A 16,181-nucleotide genomic window follows, 5' to 3' on the forward strand; every position below is an offset into this window, starting at 1 on the left:
CTGCTATGTCGCTTAGCTTTTCTCAGAAATCAAACGACGGTGAGCTTGAGCGGTTGGCCATTTCGGATTGTGAACGTGCCTTATCGGAATTTGTGTGTTTTTTTTGTTAATACCGTGTCGGGTCTCTTCTTAACTTAACTTGTTGAATACCAATACCCTCACATTGACGGCGATTTACACCGACAGACGTTACTTTATACGTCTTCTTCTTGGTCGGCCAAATGGTGCTACGTTAAAAAGATCAACGATTTGTAAGTGTGAGCGTTAAGCGAGCGAGTGTGTGTGTGTCTGTGTGTATAAAATAATAATGCAATGGTGACAAGTAATCAAGCTGACCGCGCCTAAGTTTATGGAAAAATGCTTAAAAATCATAGAAAAGTAGAATTTTCGGAAAAAAATTTATGAAAAATTGAAAATCTATGGAAAAATGTCAATGAAAATTATGAAAATCTCTGAAGAATTTGAAGTTTTAAAAGAAAAATCAACGATTTTTTGTGTTAAAGAATTTTTAAATCATGTGCCTGTGTAGTGGTGAATAAAGTGTTAAATGTTGTTTTTATTACCAACAACACAATACAACAAAAAATTAATTGTGGTAACTAAAAAACCAATAATTGTTGATAACAGAAAAAAAGAAAAAAGAAAGATATAAAGAAAGAAAACAACAACAAAAACAAAAGCAACAAGTTTATGTTTTTTTTATAACAAAAAATTAATGGTTGTAATTTTACGATAAATACTGGTTTACACAACTTGGCCCAGAAGTGGCCTAAAGTTCACAAAGAAAATACAAACAAGAAAAAAAGATGTAAGTTCGGCTGGGGCGACCTTTTGAATACCCTCCACTATTTGAAACGAATTTGGCAATTTCCAAGAAAATAAAATCCGTTAAAAATGCTGCTAAAATCTTAAAAATACCGTATGTAGCCGTTTTATTAGGGTCTATACGACGACTTGAACCTGCATACGCAACAATTGTCATAAACCCTTACAATATTCAAATGCGAAACTTGAAAAAAAAATCAATGATTAATGTCGCTAAAATCATCAAAATACCGAATATCGGGAGGTACCTTTATATGGGGGCTTTACGAAGACGTGGACCTACACCGAAAATTTTCTGTCATGGGCGGCAGTATCCATTACAAACTTCAATTGCGGAATTTGAAGCAATTCCGGTAAATAATGTCGCTAAAACCATCAAAATACCGAATATCGGGGGCTACCGTTATGTGGGGGCTATACGAAGACGTGGACCTACACTGACAATTTTTTGTCATAGGCGGCAGTATCCAACTTCAAGTGCGGAATTTGAAACAATTCCGGTAAATAATTTCGCTAAATTCAACAAAATACCGAATATCGGGGGGTACCGTTATGTGGGGCTATACGAAGACGTGGACCTGCACAGACAATTTTCTGTTATAGGCTGTAGTATCCATTACGAACTTCACATATCAAATTTGAAACAATTCCGGTAAATAATGTAGCTAAAATCATCAAAATACCGAATATCGGGAGATATCGCTATATCGGGGCTATATGAAGACGTGGAGATACATCGACAATTTTCTGTCATAGGCGGCAGTATCTATTACGAACTTTAAGTGCGGAATTTGAAACAATTCCGGTGAATAAATTCGCTAAAATCATCAGAATACCGAATATCGGGGGCTACCGTTATGTGGGGGCTATACGAAGACGTGGACCTACATGGCTCATTTTCTGTCTTAGGCTGTAGTATCCATTACGAATTTCATATATCAAATTTGAAACAATTCCGGTAAATAATGTCGCTAAAATCATCAAAATATCGAATATCGGGGGGTACCGTTATATGGGGGCTATACGAAGACGTGGACCTATATGGGTCATTTTCTTTCTTAAGCTGTAGCATCCATTACGAACTTCAAATATCAAATTTGAAACAATTCCGATAAATAATGTCGCTAAAATCATCAAAATACCAAATATCGGGATGTACCATTATATGGGGGCTATATGAGGACGTGGATCTACATGGCTCATTTTCTGCCATAGGCGGCAGTATCCATTACGAACTTCAAATACCAAATTTGAAATAATTCCGGTGAATAATCTCGCTAAAATCATGAAAATACCGAATATCGGGAAGTACCGTCATATCGGGGCTATACGAAGACGTGGACCTGCACCGACAATTTTTTGTCATAGGCTGTAGTATCCATTACGAACTTCAAATACCAAATTTGAAATAGTTCTGGTAAATAATGTCGCTATAATCATCAAAATACCGAATATCGGGGGCTACCGTTATGTGGGGGCTATATGAAGACGTGGACCTACACCGACAATTTTCAGTTATAGACTGTAGTATCCATTACGAACTTCAAATACCAAGTTTGAAATAGTTCCGGTAAATAATGTCGCTAAAACCATCAAAATACCGAATATCGGGGAGTACCGTTATATGGGGGTTATACCAAAACGTGGACCTACATGGCTCATTTTCTGTCTTAGGCTGTAGTATCTATTACGAACTTCAAATACCAAATTTAAAACAATTCCGGTAAATAATTTCGCTAAAATCATCAAAATACCGAATACCGGGGGCTACCGTTTTATGGGGGCTATACGAAGACGTGGACCTGCACAGACAATTTTCTGTCTTAGGATGTAGTATCCATTACGAACTTCAAGTGCGGAATTTGAAACAATTCCGGTAAATAATGTGGCTAAAATCATCAAAATACCGAATATTGGGAGGTACCGTTATATGGGGGCTATACGAAGACGTGTACCTACATGGTCCATTTTCATTACCAAAAGTCCTGCAGACATAATACACATTTGAGCAAAATTTTATCAACCTACTTCATTTCGTTCGGAAGCTAGAGTGATTTCCACAGACGGACAGTCGGATAGACGGACGGACATCGCTAAATCGACATTTAATTTTATGCTGATCAAAAATATATATACTTTGAGGGGTCTAAAATTTATATTTCGAAGTGTTACAAACGGAATGATAAACTTAATATAGCCTCCATACTATGGTGGAAGGTATAATAAACAAATAAAAACGATTCATCCACGAAATGGCTTCCAAAGGCCACTTTAAGAAAATGTCAACAAATGTGTTACCCAAAATGTGTGAAAATTCGATTTTCCCGGACCAAGAGCCCTTAACAATTTCCCATCACCACATAATTGAAAAACCAAACATTTCTAATTTAACATGGGAAAAATGCTCCACTCATTACAAGACCAGACCAGCAGCTCAAAATTTTTCTAATTGAAAATCCCCCCAAAGAAAATAACAAATTTATTGTCATCGCCTCTCAAATGTTTTTTTTTTTTGGAAAATAGGCCACGACATTCTAAACGACAAGACAAATAATCAAACAAAAAAAAACTTACAACCGAAAACCTGTTGTTAACCCGTTATTTTACACTTGAATATCACAAATACAAAAACAACAACAAATACAAAACAAACATAACTCCAGATACTAGCAACCACAAGAGCAACAACAAGAAAAAAATACAACAAACCAACATAACCCACCCTCCTCCTTCCTTTACCAATCATTCCAAAAAGCCCGCAATCTAAGCAAAACGGCCGTAGAGACCAACAGCCAAAAACTACAACAACAACGACAACACCAAGCAAACGCCTACAACTGTGTTTCGAAATGACGTTAATCACAGCGTAAAAATCAGCCATAAAAATACGCTATCACTGTTGCAACAACAACAACAACCACCACCACCACGGCGGCGGCAACGAACACCATTACACATTAATTAATAATTTTTTTACCTCGTTTTTTTTTTTGATCAGCACATAATTATTGTTGCTGTTATGATTTATTGTACTTGTTGTTGTAGTTGCGTTTTACACTCACTTTGTATTTGTTTAATGTTTTTCGAAACGCAAAATCTGTTACTGGTTTGATGAAGTCAATAATTTTGGCATCGTTGTGGAACGAACGCCACTCCATTGAGGAGCATTTAGAACGGAGTTATGTTGCACGCTTTGCACAAATGTTTGCTAATTGCACTTCTTTCGCTGCAGAGCACAGTGGCGTGAAACAATTACGAAATAAATTCTAATGGGCGGTAAGAGGTTCACAGCTCAGAACTACGAGTTTTACTCAACTCTACTCGAATTCGACCGGGAACACTCCTTCAAGGGAACAAGTAAAAAAACATTAAGTTCGGTCGGGTCGAACTTTTAATACCCTCCAACTTATGGTAAAGAAAACATTAGAAGCCATTGTGACCCACAAATACCAATTTTAGACACATTTGTGGGAAAATGCCGCAAAAATCATCAAAATATCGGGAGGTACCGCTATATGGGACTATACAATAACGAGAACCCATACATACAACGTTTCGGCAACGGGGCTAGAACCCATTAGGACACACAAATACCAATTTTTAGACAAATCCGCGAAGAAATGTGGCAAAAATCATTAAAATACCGAATATCTGGAGGTACCGCTATATAGGAGCTATACCTAAACGTGGACCTATGCATATAATATTTCGCCACCGCAGCCAGAACCCATTATGACCAACAAATACCAATTTTTAGATAAATCCGTGAGAAAATGTGACAAAAACCATCAAAATACCAAATATCGGGAGGTACCGTTATATAGGGGCTACACCAAAACGTGGACGGATATATCTCATTTTCCAATATCAACCATCCTAGACACAATACAAACTGTTCTGCTAATTTTTGACTTTCAACGTCAAATAATGTAGACGGGCTGTGATTTCAACAGACAGACGGACAGACAGACGGACAGACAGACGGACGTCGTTAAATCGACTTAGAATTTTATGCTGATTATGAATAAATATACTTTATGGGGTCTACGACGAATATTTATGGATGTTAAAAACGGAATGACAAAGTTAATATACCCTCCTTTCCAAGGTGGAGGGTATAAAAATAGAAATCTAGCATACTCTACTATTCTATGCCACGCGAGCGACAATTTTTTTTAAAAATTAAGTATGGTTTGACAGATTCCCCCTATAACTGAACCTTCGATATTTTCATAATTTTTGTTACACTTTTTACCCGAATTATTTCAAATTTGGCGTTTAGAGCTCCTAGTGGAGACCTCCTCCGCAAATTTGAATTTTGATGTTGCGAATTCCTAATAAGAGATCCTGTAAATAAAGGCCAAAAGTCGGTCCCAACAACCCTTTGCATAACAATAAACGTTTTAATGAGCAATTTGTGAGAATTAATTCATACCAACCATGATTATAGTTATAATTTAAAATCGGAAAGAACTAATATATTGCAGGATAAACTCCTCTGAATTGATTTCTACTAAATTTGCGGAGGAATTTGGGTCTGAGCCGATTTTCATAAAAATCCATCCATATTTGAGCTGATAGTACACTTTTTAGACACAGTAAACGTGAAATAAATTTAAAATTTAGCAGAGGTATATTTATATGCTGTATCTGATAGCTGGTACCAAATATCGTTGTTGTGGAGACCATTTTACGGGTGTGAGAGACTTAAATACAAATTTGGATGAAACATAAATATGGGACCTATTTTCACCAAATTTGATACATATATATGGGAGCTACATCCAAATCTGAATCGATTTGGATAAAATTTGGCAAAGGAAATTTCTGAGATGTATTTGTTGTGTATCTCCCCGAATATCATTGTTACGGTATACATATTGCGGATGTGAAGGACACAATTAACAAATCAGATGAACAATATATATAGGAGCTATAGCTATATCTGAACCGATTTCTGTCACACTTGACGTACTTCATTTAAGACCCAACATGACCGCATACGCCAATTTCCATCCTACTGGGACTAATATTACGCATTTGATGCACAGTTAAATGTAAATCTGACGAAGATATACAGGTTGAGATAAAATACTGCAACGAAGTCAAACGCCATATTTATTACATATTTTTTTAAATTTAATTGAATGAAAGCAAAAAATGTTGGAAATAGCATCAAATTTTAGAATAAGTTTAGATTTGTTCGAATTGGTCACCTTTAGCACGATTTAGAAAACCAAGTGCAGGAGTTCACCACTTTCGGCCAAGCGAAGCAACTCTTTACCTCTTTTGGGTGTATTTTCTTTCTGCTGCAGTGTAAGTTCTTGCACTTTTTGGAATTTGAAATTTCAATGACTTTACCCCGAGCACATTTTTCAATATTTGTCGAATGGAATGTTGCGATATGTTCAGCTGACGATCCATTTTTCGGCCACGGCGACGCGGGTTTCGTTTAAGTCGCTTCTTTATTTTTTGAACTATTTCTGCTGATGTTGCTGTTTTCTTCTGTCCACTTCCTTGACGTCGGACTACGCTACCAGTATCACGGTAACGATCGCTGGTACGAGACACAATAGACTTATTCACATTTAAATGCTGGAGTGCTCTAACGATAGCCACTTGTGGTTTCCATCCAAATATAAAGAAATCACACTATGCCGCTTGAATTCCATTACGAACAACTTTTTTCTGGAAAATTCTCACCAAATGCTTTTGTCCGCTTAAATACAATATAAAGAGCTGTCAGTGGAATAGTTTTAACAGCTATCGGACGAGTGGCTTAGAAATGACAGCAGTGTGAAGTTGGTTGCAGTTTTTGCATCTCACCCTGTATATGGGAGCTACATCCAAATCTGAACTGGTTTCGATAAAATTTGGCAAAGGAAATTTGCATCTGTTCTAGGTCAGGAGAGAAAATTCACAATATCGGTCTAATCCATCAAGTAACTCCCCCACAAACGGTCAAAATTTAGAATAAGTATAACTCTTATAAAATGTGATGTAAGGGTCCAATTGTCTTCAAATCACGCACATCACGATATTTTAATTAAACCAAGGTCTGGTGTGAAGATGGAATATATCGGATGTCTCCTTCTGGCACCCCCCCCCCCCCTACTCATATAACGCCAAATTAACATCAGATACCATTTAGACTTGGCACATCTCAATATTTCTATCAATACAAGATATGTTATAAAGATTGTAGAGATCTGGTAACTCCCCCACAAAAGGTTAAAATTTCCAAAAAAATATTTGAATCAGTGCTAGGTCAGGTGAGAAAATGGGCAATAGTGGTCCACTCTTTCTGGTACCCCTCTCAGAAAGTGTCAAAATGTTGAATATCTATGAAGCTCATAAATCGCTGAATTAACATACGATTTTATTCAGACTTGGTACACCCAGTCAAAACAAGATCTGCTATAAAGATAGTAGAGATCGAACCATATCATCTGGTAACTCCCCCAGAGAGGGTTTACGGTTTTGAAAGCGAAATAATCATCACTTTCTTCAAATTTCACACACACAAACATTTTTGCTAACACAAGATCTGTTGTGAAGATGATATATAACTGCGAACCCCTTCTGGTACCTCACCCACAAAGGATAAATATTTTTATCTGTAATAATTTGCGAAATCGATCGCTGACTTCGATTCTTTACAGCTTGCTATATCTAAATATTTCTTTCAAACTAAAACCTGGGATGTTTGAATAAAAGTTCGATTTTCTTGTAATTTTTCCCATACCAACGTTTTTAGCTGTATTGGATGATGTGTGAAAATGGAATACTGCTGTCGACTATATCTGGTACCTCAAGCACATTTTAACATTTTCTAAAAAATTTTCTAAAGTAGTCAATATAATCCAAACCGGCACATCGCAAAATTTATATCATATATATTTAGGTCCGATACGAGAAGGTCAAATTTGGTCCATTCTTTCGGAACCTACTCCATAGAGGACCAACAATTTGAATATATTTAAAAAAAATATAAAATTGGCTGAGGGTATACATCTGTCGGCAAAAACCGATTGATAAATTTTAACATGTTTTTTTTTTTTTTTTTTTTTTTTTTTTTGGAAAATTGTGAAACTTTGTGGCAAAAGCGACAAAAATTGTGGATTTTTTTTCAAACTTCATAAAAATTTGATTAAAAATACTGCGATGTGGCAAGTTTGAAACAGAGAGGATACTCTCTTCTAGAGTTATGGGTCCCGGGTAGAAATCTCAGATCAGATGATTGCTGAATATAAAATTCGAAATATGTAGTGTTTATGTATTTTTTTGCGGAGTGAAAAATACGATTACTTCAAACCACTGTGCTTGCAAACAGGGGTTGATTGCTTTTTGCCACTTCGCATCTGCTAAACACCGTAGACAGTTTATGCCGCATTGCATTTGTGGCCAATAACCCAGCTCACAGCTCGGTTAGCTAGAAGAGAGTTAGTTACTTACACGCAATCCAGTCTGTCAAAGTCAGTCACCGTGCTCGCAAAAGCCGCATGCCATCACATAGCCCAATGAATGTGGAAGAGACGCAAAACAAAAGAAGAAACAACCAGACGTCAGTCATATGAATGGCATTTTTTCAATATTCATTTCCAATTTTGGTTTTCCTCAATCTGATGCCAGAATGAAAAAAAAACGAAACAAAAACTGCGGGTTCAATCGGCGCACACGGTTCAACAGAATACAGAGATTGTTTTTTTCATAGTCGCATAAATTAATGATTTCGAATGACTCAAAGTCCCAGCTGTTGATCGCAACTCACACGAACACACGCTGGGTCTTTGTTAGAATTTTTTTTCCTGTTGTTGTTGTTGTTGCTTAGAACACAATTCTCACCGTGTTGTTGTGACTCTGTTAGCCATTGTCACTTTAAGACTTTGGCGTTTAGTGCCGGTGACTAATGCCCCGCACCAACTTAGACAACGATCGTTAAAAAATTAGTAACAATAACGATCAGCAACCCGTTGAAAGTGTTCTGTTGTTGTTCTGGCTGGTTATTGTTTTTCGTTTTTTCATTTCACATCTCACAAACACGTAATGGAGAATCATTCATAACAAAAAAAATGAAAAAAAAAACAATTTGAAAATTATTTTAAATGGCCTCAATCGCTTAGAGACATGGTGGCATTCTCTGAAAGTCACACCAAATAAAGCTTGACGAGTGCAATTTTTTAATTAACCTTGACATTATTAGTGGCGAATTAATTTTGTTCTTTTGCCATATATTGAGAATGAATTTTCGAAGAAAACGGTTTTTTGCGAAATGTAGGTGTGTTCTTGATTGGGATGGAAGAAGAGCATCAAAATTGATGAAAGTGCAAATTAATGCTAACCTGTTTTCCAGAAGCCCCAACTCATTATCCATTAATGTAATGTTGTCAAGGTTAAAATTCAAACGCATAGTAGACTTTCCCAAATAAGAAACCAGTAAAGAAAGTCTCAAAGTCGGGCGGGGCCGACTTTATGATACCCTACACCACTTTGATAATTTAGTAGAGCTCCGCATAACAATTAAAAGTTTTTATGGGAGAATTCAATCATACACACTATGATTATAAATATAATTTAAAGTTCAAAGGACTGAATATGCCGAAGCATTTGTATCTTTTGAATTCGGACTTGTATTACCCATTTGGTGCACAACTAACTTGAAATCGGATAAAAATATATATGGGAGCTATATCCAAATTGGAAACTATTGGACATTTTTTCTCTGAATATCGTTGTTACGGAGTGCATATTACGGCTATGGGTAACAAATACAACAAATCGGACAATATATATGGGAGCTATAGCTATATCTGAACCGATCTTCACCAAATTTTGCATACTACCTTCTAGACTCAATTCGGTCGTATGTGCCAAATTCCATCCCATTTGGGCGTTTTAGACGTTTGGTGCACAATAAAAGGTAAATCGGACGAAGTTATATATGGGAGCTATATCCAAATCTGAACCGATCTCGATAAAATTTAGCAAATGTATTTCTGAGCTGTATTTGATATATTTCCCTGAATATCGTTGTTGCGGAGCGCATATTACGGCTGTGGGTAACAAATATAACAAATCGGATGAACAATATACATGGGAGCTATAGCTATATCTGCACCGATTTCGATCAAATTTGGCATACTTATTTCCAAGCCTAATTTGGTTGTATGTGCAAAATTCCATACTATTCGGGCTGATATTACAAGTTTGGTGCCCAATAAAAGGCAAATCGGACGAAGATATATATGGGAGCTATATCTAATTTTTCACCGCCTATCTCCATTTTCAATAAGGTACGTCCTTGGGCCAAACAAATATTGTTTGGAAAATTTCATCTCAATCGGATAATAAAAGCGACCTGAATTTTGTTCACAAGAATACACGGACAGACGGACTGACATGCACTTTTATTTTTTATACCCTTTTTTTATACCCTACCACTATGTGGTGTAGGGTATAAAAATAGAATATTAATATGTGAAAAGATATCAGTCGGTTTTGCCGACAGATGTTCGATTATTTGCCAATGTTCGATTATTTAAATATATTTTCACTTCTGTTATGATTATTCAAGTTGTTGGCCTTATATGGCGTTGGTTCCGAAAAAATGGCCAATATTGACCATTTCGTACTGGAGCTAAGTAAAAATGATGTAAATATTGCGAGGTGCCACGTCTGGACTATATCGACTTCTTCCTTCACTTTATATGAGATATGTGAAATTTTTTTAGAAAATATTAAAATGTGCGTGAGGTACCACATATAGTCAAAGGAAGAATTCCATTTCCATACTTCATCTAATACAGATAAAAACATTGGTATGAGCAAAATTATAAGAACTTCGAACATTTATATCCAATTTTATGCGAAATCATAAATTCCACATTCATCTCAGGGTTCTCGTTGAGAGACAAATATTTTGATGTAGTAACTTGTAAAAATTCGTCGATTTATTTCGCAAGTAATGACAGATAAGAGAATTGAAAATTGTGACCCTTTGTGAGTGAGGTACCAAAAGGGGTTCGCAGATATATATATCATCTTCACAACAGATAAAATTGATCAAAAAGATCAAATGTTAACAAAAATATTTGTATGTGTGAAATTCGGAGAGAATTGGATGCTTCTGGCTTTAGTAAAAATAATGAGATGTGTGAAATATGAAGGGATTTTATAATCGTTTTTTTTTTGTTGTTTTATTCAAAACTTTGACCCTTTGTGGGGGAGGTACTAGAAGGAATGGTCGGATCTCTACCACCTTTATAACAGATCTTGTGTTGGTGGAAATTTTGAGATGTAACAAGTCTGAAATGGAATCGGATGTTAATTTCGCTTTTTATGAGCTTCATGGATATTCAAAATTTTTGATCCTTTGTGGGGAGGTACCAGATGGAGTGGACTGATATATCCCATCTTCACAGCAGATCTGGTTTTAGTAAAAATATTAAGATGTATGAAATATGAAGAGAGTCGAGAGCTTATTTCGGAGTTTATAATCGTTTTGGTTATTCAAAACAATGACCCTTTGTGGGGGAGGTACCAGAAGAAATGGTCCGATCTCTACCCTATTTATAACAGATATTTTGTTGATGAAAATATTGAGATGTGCCAAATCTGAATGGAATAGGTTGTTAATTTAGCGTTTGATGAGCCTACCAGAAGGAGTGAACCGATATATTCCACTTTCACACCAGACATTGGGTTAATAAAAATATTGTGGTGTGTGTAATTTGAAGACTATGGGACTCCTATATCACATTTTAAGAGTTATAATTATTTAAAATTTTTACCGTTTGTGGGGAGGTTCTTGATGGAGTAGACCGATATTGTCCATTTTCGCACCTGACCTAGCTCTGATGAAAATATTATGATTTACAAAGTTGGAGCAAAATCGGAGTATCATTTCTCTGTCTGTGCAGTAAACTACTTATTTTGAAAATGTGGACCCTTTGCGGGGGAGGTACCTGAAGGAGTGGACCGGTATTGTCCATCTTCGAACTCGATCTAAGTTTGACAATAATAATATTACGATGTATCAAGTTTGAATCAAATCGGATACTCACTTCGAGAGTTATCGTGCGCACCAGCCAGCTCGACAGCCGGTCGGACGGACGGAGAGACATCGCTAGATAGACTCCAAATGTCCTGAAACGGATTTGGTTCAAAGAGACCTAGGGCCTAAAACCGTTATTTCTTCTAGGTACTTTTTGGCCGTATAAAATGATATCCAGGGTGAGATGAAAAAACTGCAACCAACTTCAGACTGCTGTAATTTCTAAGTCACTTGTCCGACAGCTGTTAAAATTCAAGTGATAGTGAAATTTCTTTATATTTGGCTTGAAAACCACAAGTGGTTATCGTTAGAGCACTTCAGCATTTAAATGTGAATAAAACTTTTGTGTCTCGTACCATCGCTCGTTACCGATTACATGAAACTGGTAGTGTAGCCCGACGTCAAGGAAATGGATGGAAGAAAACAGAAACATCAGCAGAAATGTTTCGAAAAGTAAAGAAGCTACTTAATCGAAACCCGCGTCGCAGTGGCCGAAAAATGGCTCGTGAGCTGAACATATCGCAATATTCCATTCGGCAAATATTGAAAAATGAGCTCGAGGTAAAGCCATTGAAATTCCAACAGGACTCAGCACCATCGCACTTAACATGCGCCACTCAAGAATGGATACAAAATGAGGTTCCTCGCTTCATTTCCAGTGCACAATGGCCACCAAAATCTCCGGATACCAATCCGTTGGATTATTGTGTCTGGAGTATTTTGGAAAGTAAGGTTGGTACTAAAAAATACCAAAGTGTAGATCACCTGAAGCAAGCGCTTCGCCAGGAGTGGGCCAAAATACCGCAAAGCAACATTCTGGCAGGTCTAACGGTTTTATGGTCGTTTGAAGGCCATAATTAGTGTCAAAGGTTACCAATTCCAAAAAATCTAAACTTATTCTAAAATTTGATGCTATTTCCGACATTTTTTGCTTTAATTTAATTAAATTAAAAAAAATGTAAAAATGATGGCGCTTGACTTTTATCTCACCCTGTATATCCTCTCTATCCATATGGCTGAGGGTATAAAAGTTACGAAAATTTACATTAAACTACGAGTATTTATAATCTCAGCGAATACAAATACACGAAAAGGTCAGTTCATGTCGTCCGATTTGTATGGATCAGAAAAAAACAATTGTTTTGGAAGAGGTTCGCAAAATATTTGAGGTCTAACAATTTGCAGTTGCCCTACAGTTCTCAACAAAGGACCAATAGACATGATACTTTTTATGACCTAGCATTCTTAATGGTATTCGGATAATATTTGACTAAAAAAGTACCAAAATTAACGAAATCTGAAATACATGAAAACCAAGTATCGGAGATAAAGCAAATCATATGGAGGAATCCATGTTTCTAAATATTGATTTGAATATCCATTAACACAACATAGGTCGTAAAAATAGGGCAAATACTGCGAAGATTTGCATTTCCCCGTGGTTTCGGTCAAAAGCCAAGATACAACTTTTGCAGGACTATGTGACACTATTTCAAGAATGAAATGAAAATTTCCAGGAGGCATGGAAAAAAATTTTTGAGAGTGAAATTTTTGTTCCTTCCTAAGATTCGTCTACCACGGAGCATCAATCCAATTTCGAAATATATAAATCATTAAAGCCATTTCTATTTTATATCCATGAATCTCATTTCTGAACATATTTGTCTTTCCAAAAGGCTGGGAATTTTAAATATAAAACTACGGTCAAGATTTAAATAAATACGAATTTTCTTCTTATTGGTAGATACATAAAGTTCGTAAAAAAATTATTGCCGTTTTATGTTTATTCTTCTCCCAAAATTATGTCAGAGGTGCCACAAAGCGGCACACAAAAAAATTCATATTTTACATAAATGCCAACAGGAACACACATGACATACAAACATATCACAATTTATGGACCCCACTGACAAAAGAACTGTTATGGCCAATACATTTTATTTGTTTTGATGAACAAAATGCATATGGGCACCTTTCAAACAACAACAACAAAACATAAGCTCATTAATATTCAACAAAAAATACAGTTATTTTTGTAAAACTCCCCAGTTCTCCCACTATACCCACACTTTAGAGAAAAAAACTCCAACTATTTTTGTGATAAACAAACCCGTAATGTAATGCCATGATAAACAGAGAGCATTGGGAGACCTTTTTAGTGAAGAGCTGGCGTTGGGAGTAAAACTTTTACTAGCTTTCTTTTAATGGGGAAAGAATTTCGTTTTTTCGATGTCGTCATCATCACCCAGTGCGGCGAGGTTTGTTTTTGTTATTGTTTACTACGATGACGACCCGACTGTGTGCCTTCGTACTCCGGTGTGTGGAGCAGTTGTTATTATTGCTGCTGTTGCTGTTGCTTTTGTTATGTTTTGTGTGCATATGGAAGTGTGTGAATGTGTGTGTTGGGGACTTTTTGTGGAGAACAACAGAGAGTGAACTGAGGCAAAAATAACGGTTGGAGCTCTGGTTATGTCGTGAAAATTGAAGAGACGTCGCCAATCGAACAGCGACTTAAGTTCATTTCATTTGAAAAGTTCTTTTGATGCAACTTTTTGGGGAGTGACTGACTGAGTGGCGGGCTGTCTGTTGGCTTGGCCCAAGTTAGTAGTTAATAACGGTTGTTTGCGTACAGACGTGTTGCAGACAAAACGAAGAAAACGAAACGATTCGAACCCTAATGAAAAGTGTAAACATCATAAAAAAGAGGCAATTAAAAATACAAACGTGGAAAAACTTTTTTAGGAAATTTCTCTTTTATTTGCATTTCGATTTCGGGCGAGTTGCGTGCGTGTGTGAGCTTTTTTGTGGGCCTTATTTTTGGGGTAAAAAAGGTGAAGATAGAGATCAAAACAAAAATGAAGTGAATTACAAGTTTTTCTCAATAGAAAAATATACCCAAGTGGCGACATAAAAATTAGTAAAAGTGGAAAAATATTTAAATGAAACGGAATAGTGTATTGGCCCTGGATTACTATTTTTAATAAACAAATAACCGCATTGGATACATTCATTATTACTCAATTATAAAAAAATCAAAGAAGTGCAAGAAGCGATAGGTTTTAAAATACTAAAATGAAATGAATATTTATTCCTCCCCCACATAAAATGCCGTTCCGTATGCTAATTCACGATATAGTTCGTTGCATAAAAGATAGAACATTTTAATTTCTTCACAGGCATTGATATTCTTTCTACGATGTTTGGTATAAAATTGGAATATATCGGTTCATATAAAAGTACCTCTTAATATTTTCGCGGTTTCTGTTCCAATTTTCAACAAAAATCAGCCGCAATTTAACATTTCGGTTTTTTGTGGGTTGTAAAGTAACACAACATTAAGTTCGGCCGGGCCGAACTTTTAATACCCTCTTCCTTAGGAAAGCCTGGAACTAAATATTCAATGTTCTGTCACTGGGCCATAGAACCCATTGTGAACCAAAAATACCAATTTTTATCAAAACATCGAATATCGGGAGGTATTGTAATAGGGGAGTTATACCAAAACGTGGACCTATATATACAATGTTTCGCCACCGGAGCTAGAACCCATTATAACCAACAAATAACAATTTTTAGACAAATCCGTGAAAAAAAATGATACAAAACCTATCAAAATACCGAATATCGGGAGGTACCGTTATATGGGGGCCTATACGTGGACCTATACATATAATGTTTCCCCACCGGATATAGAACCCATTATGACCAACAAATACCAATTTTTAGACAAATCCATAAAAAACATGTGACAAAAATCATGAAAATACCGAATATCGGGAGGTACAGTTATATGGGGGCTATACCAACTCGTAGACCTATACACGCAATGTTTCGCCACCGGAGCTAGAACCTATTATGACCAACAAATACCAATTTTTAGGCAAATCCGTGGAAAATATGTGGCAAAAATCATCAAAATTACGAATATTGGGAGATACAGTTATATTGCGACTGTACCAAAACGTGGACCGATATATCTCGTTTTCAGTACCAACCAACCTAGATACAATACAAATTATTCTGCTAATTTTTGACGCTCTATGGAGATTTTGGTGACCATTGTGCGCTGGAAGTGAAGCGAGGAACCTCATTTTGTAACCATTCTTGGGTGGCGCATGCTGAGTGCGATGGTGCTGAGTTCAGTTGGAATGTCCAAGGTCTGCGGCCAAAATGTTTGCGTGCCGAAGGCATTAATATACCCTTCAGGATATATTCGCGATAATATTCGCCATTTATTCTGATGGAACGGTCGATTAATACGAGTGGAGAGCGACCATCGGCTGTTATGGACCGCCACCATCAA

At 36.4% G+C, this 16,181-nt stretch overlaps 1 protein-coding gene across 4 annotated transcripts in view; it reads left to right on the plus strand.

Annotated features, from left to right (window-relative positions):
• The first annotated feature begins 29 nt into the window (after positions 1 to 29).
• The window catches only part of LOC101893147 (protein bark beetle), a 55,899-nt gene continuing 39,747 nt past the window's right edge, over positions 30 to 16,181 (plus strand). For 2 of the 4 annotated variants that reach the window (XM_059121138.1, XM_059121140.1), the window contains exon 1: positions 30 to 251. The gene's annotated coding sequence lies outside the window, so the exon portion shown is untranslated. Of the gene's footprint in view, positions 252 to 456; positions 596 to 14,468; positions 14,701 to 16,181 lie in introns of those variants that run through there. The other 2 variants (XM_059121139.1, XM_020037121.2) reach the window with 2 other exon arrangements.

This window comes from Musca domestica, unplaced genomic scaffold, assembly GCF_030504385.1.
Source record: "Musca domestica strain aabys unplaced genomic scaffold, Musca_domestica.polishedcontigs.V.1.1 19, whole genome shotgun sequence".
Lineage (NCBI taxonomy): Eukaryota > Metazoa > Arthropoda > Insecta > Diptera > Muscidae > Musca > Musca domestica.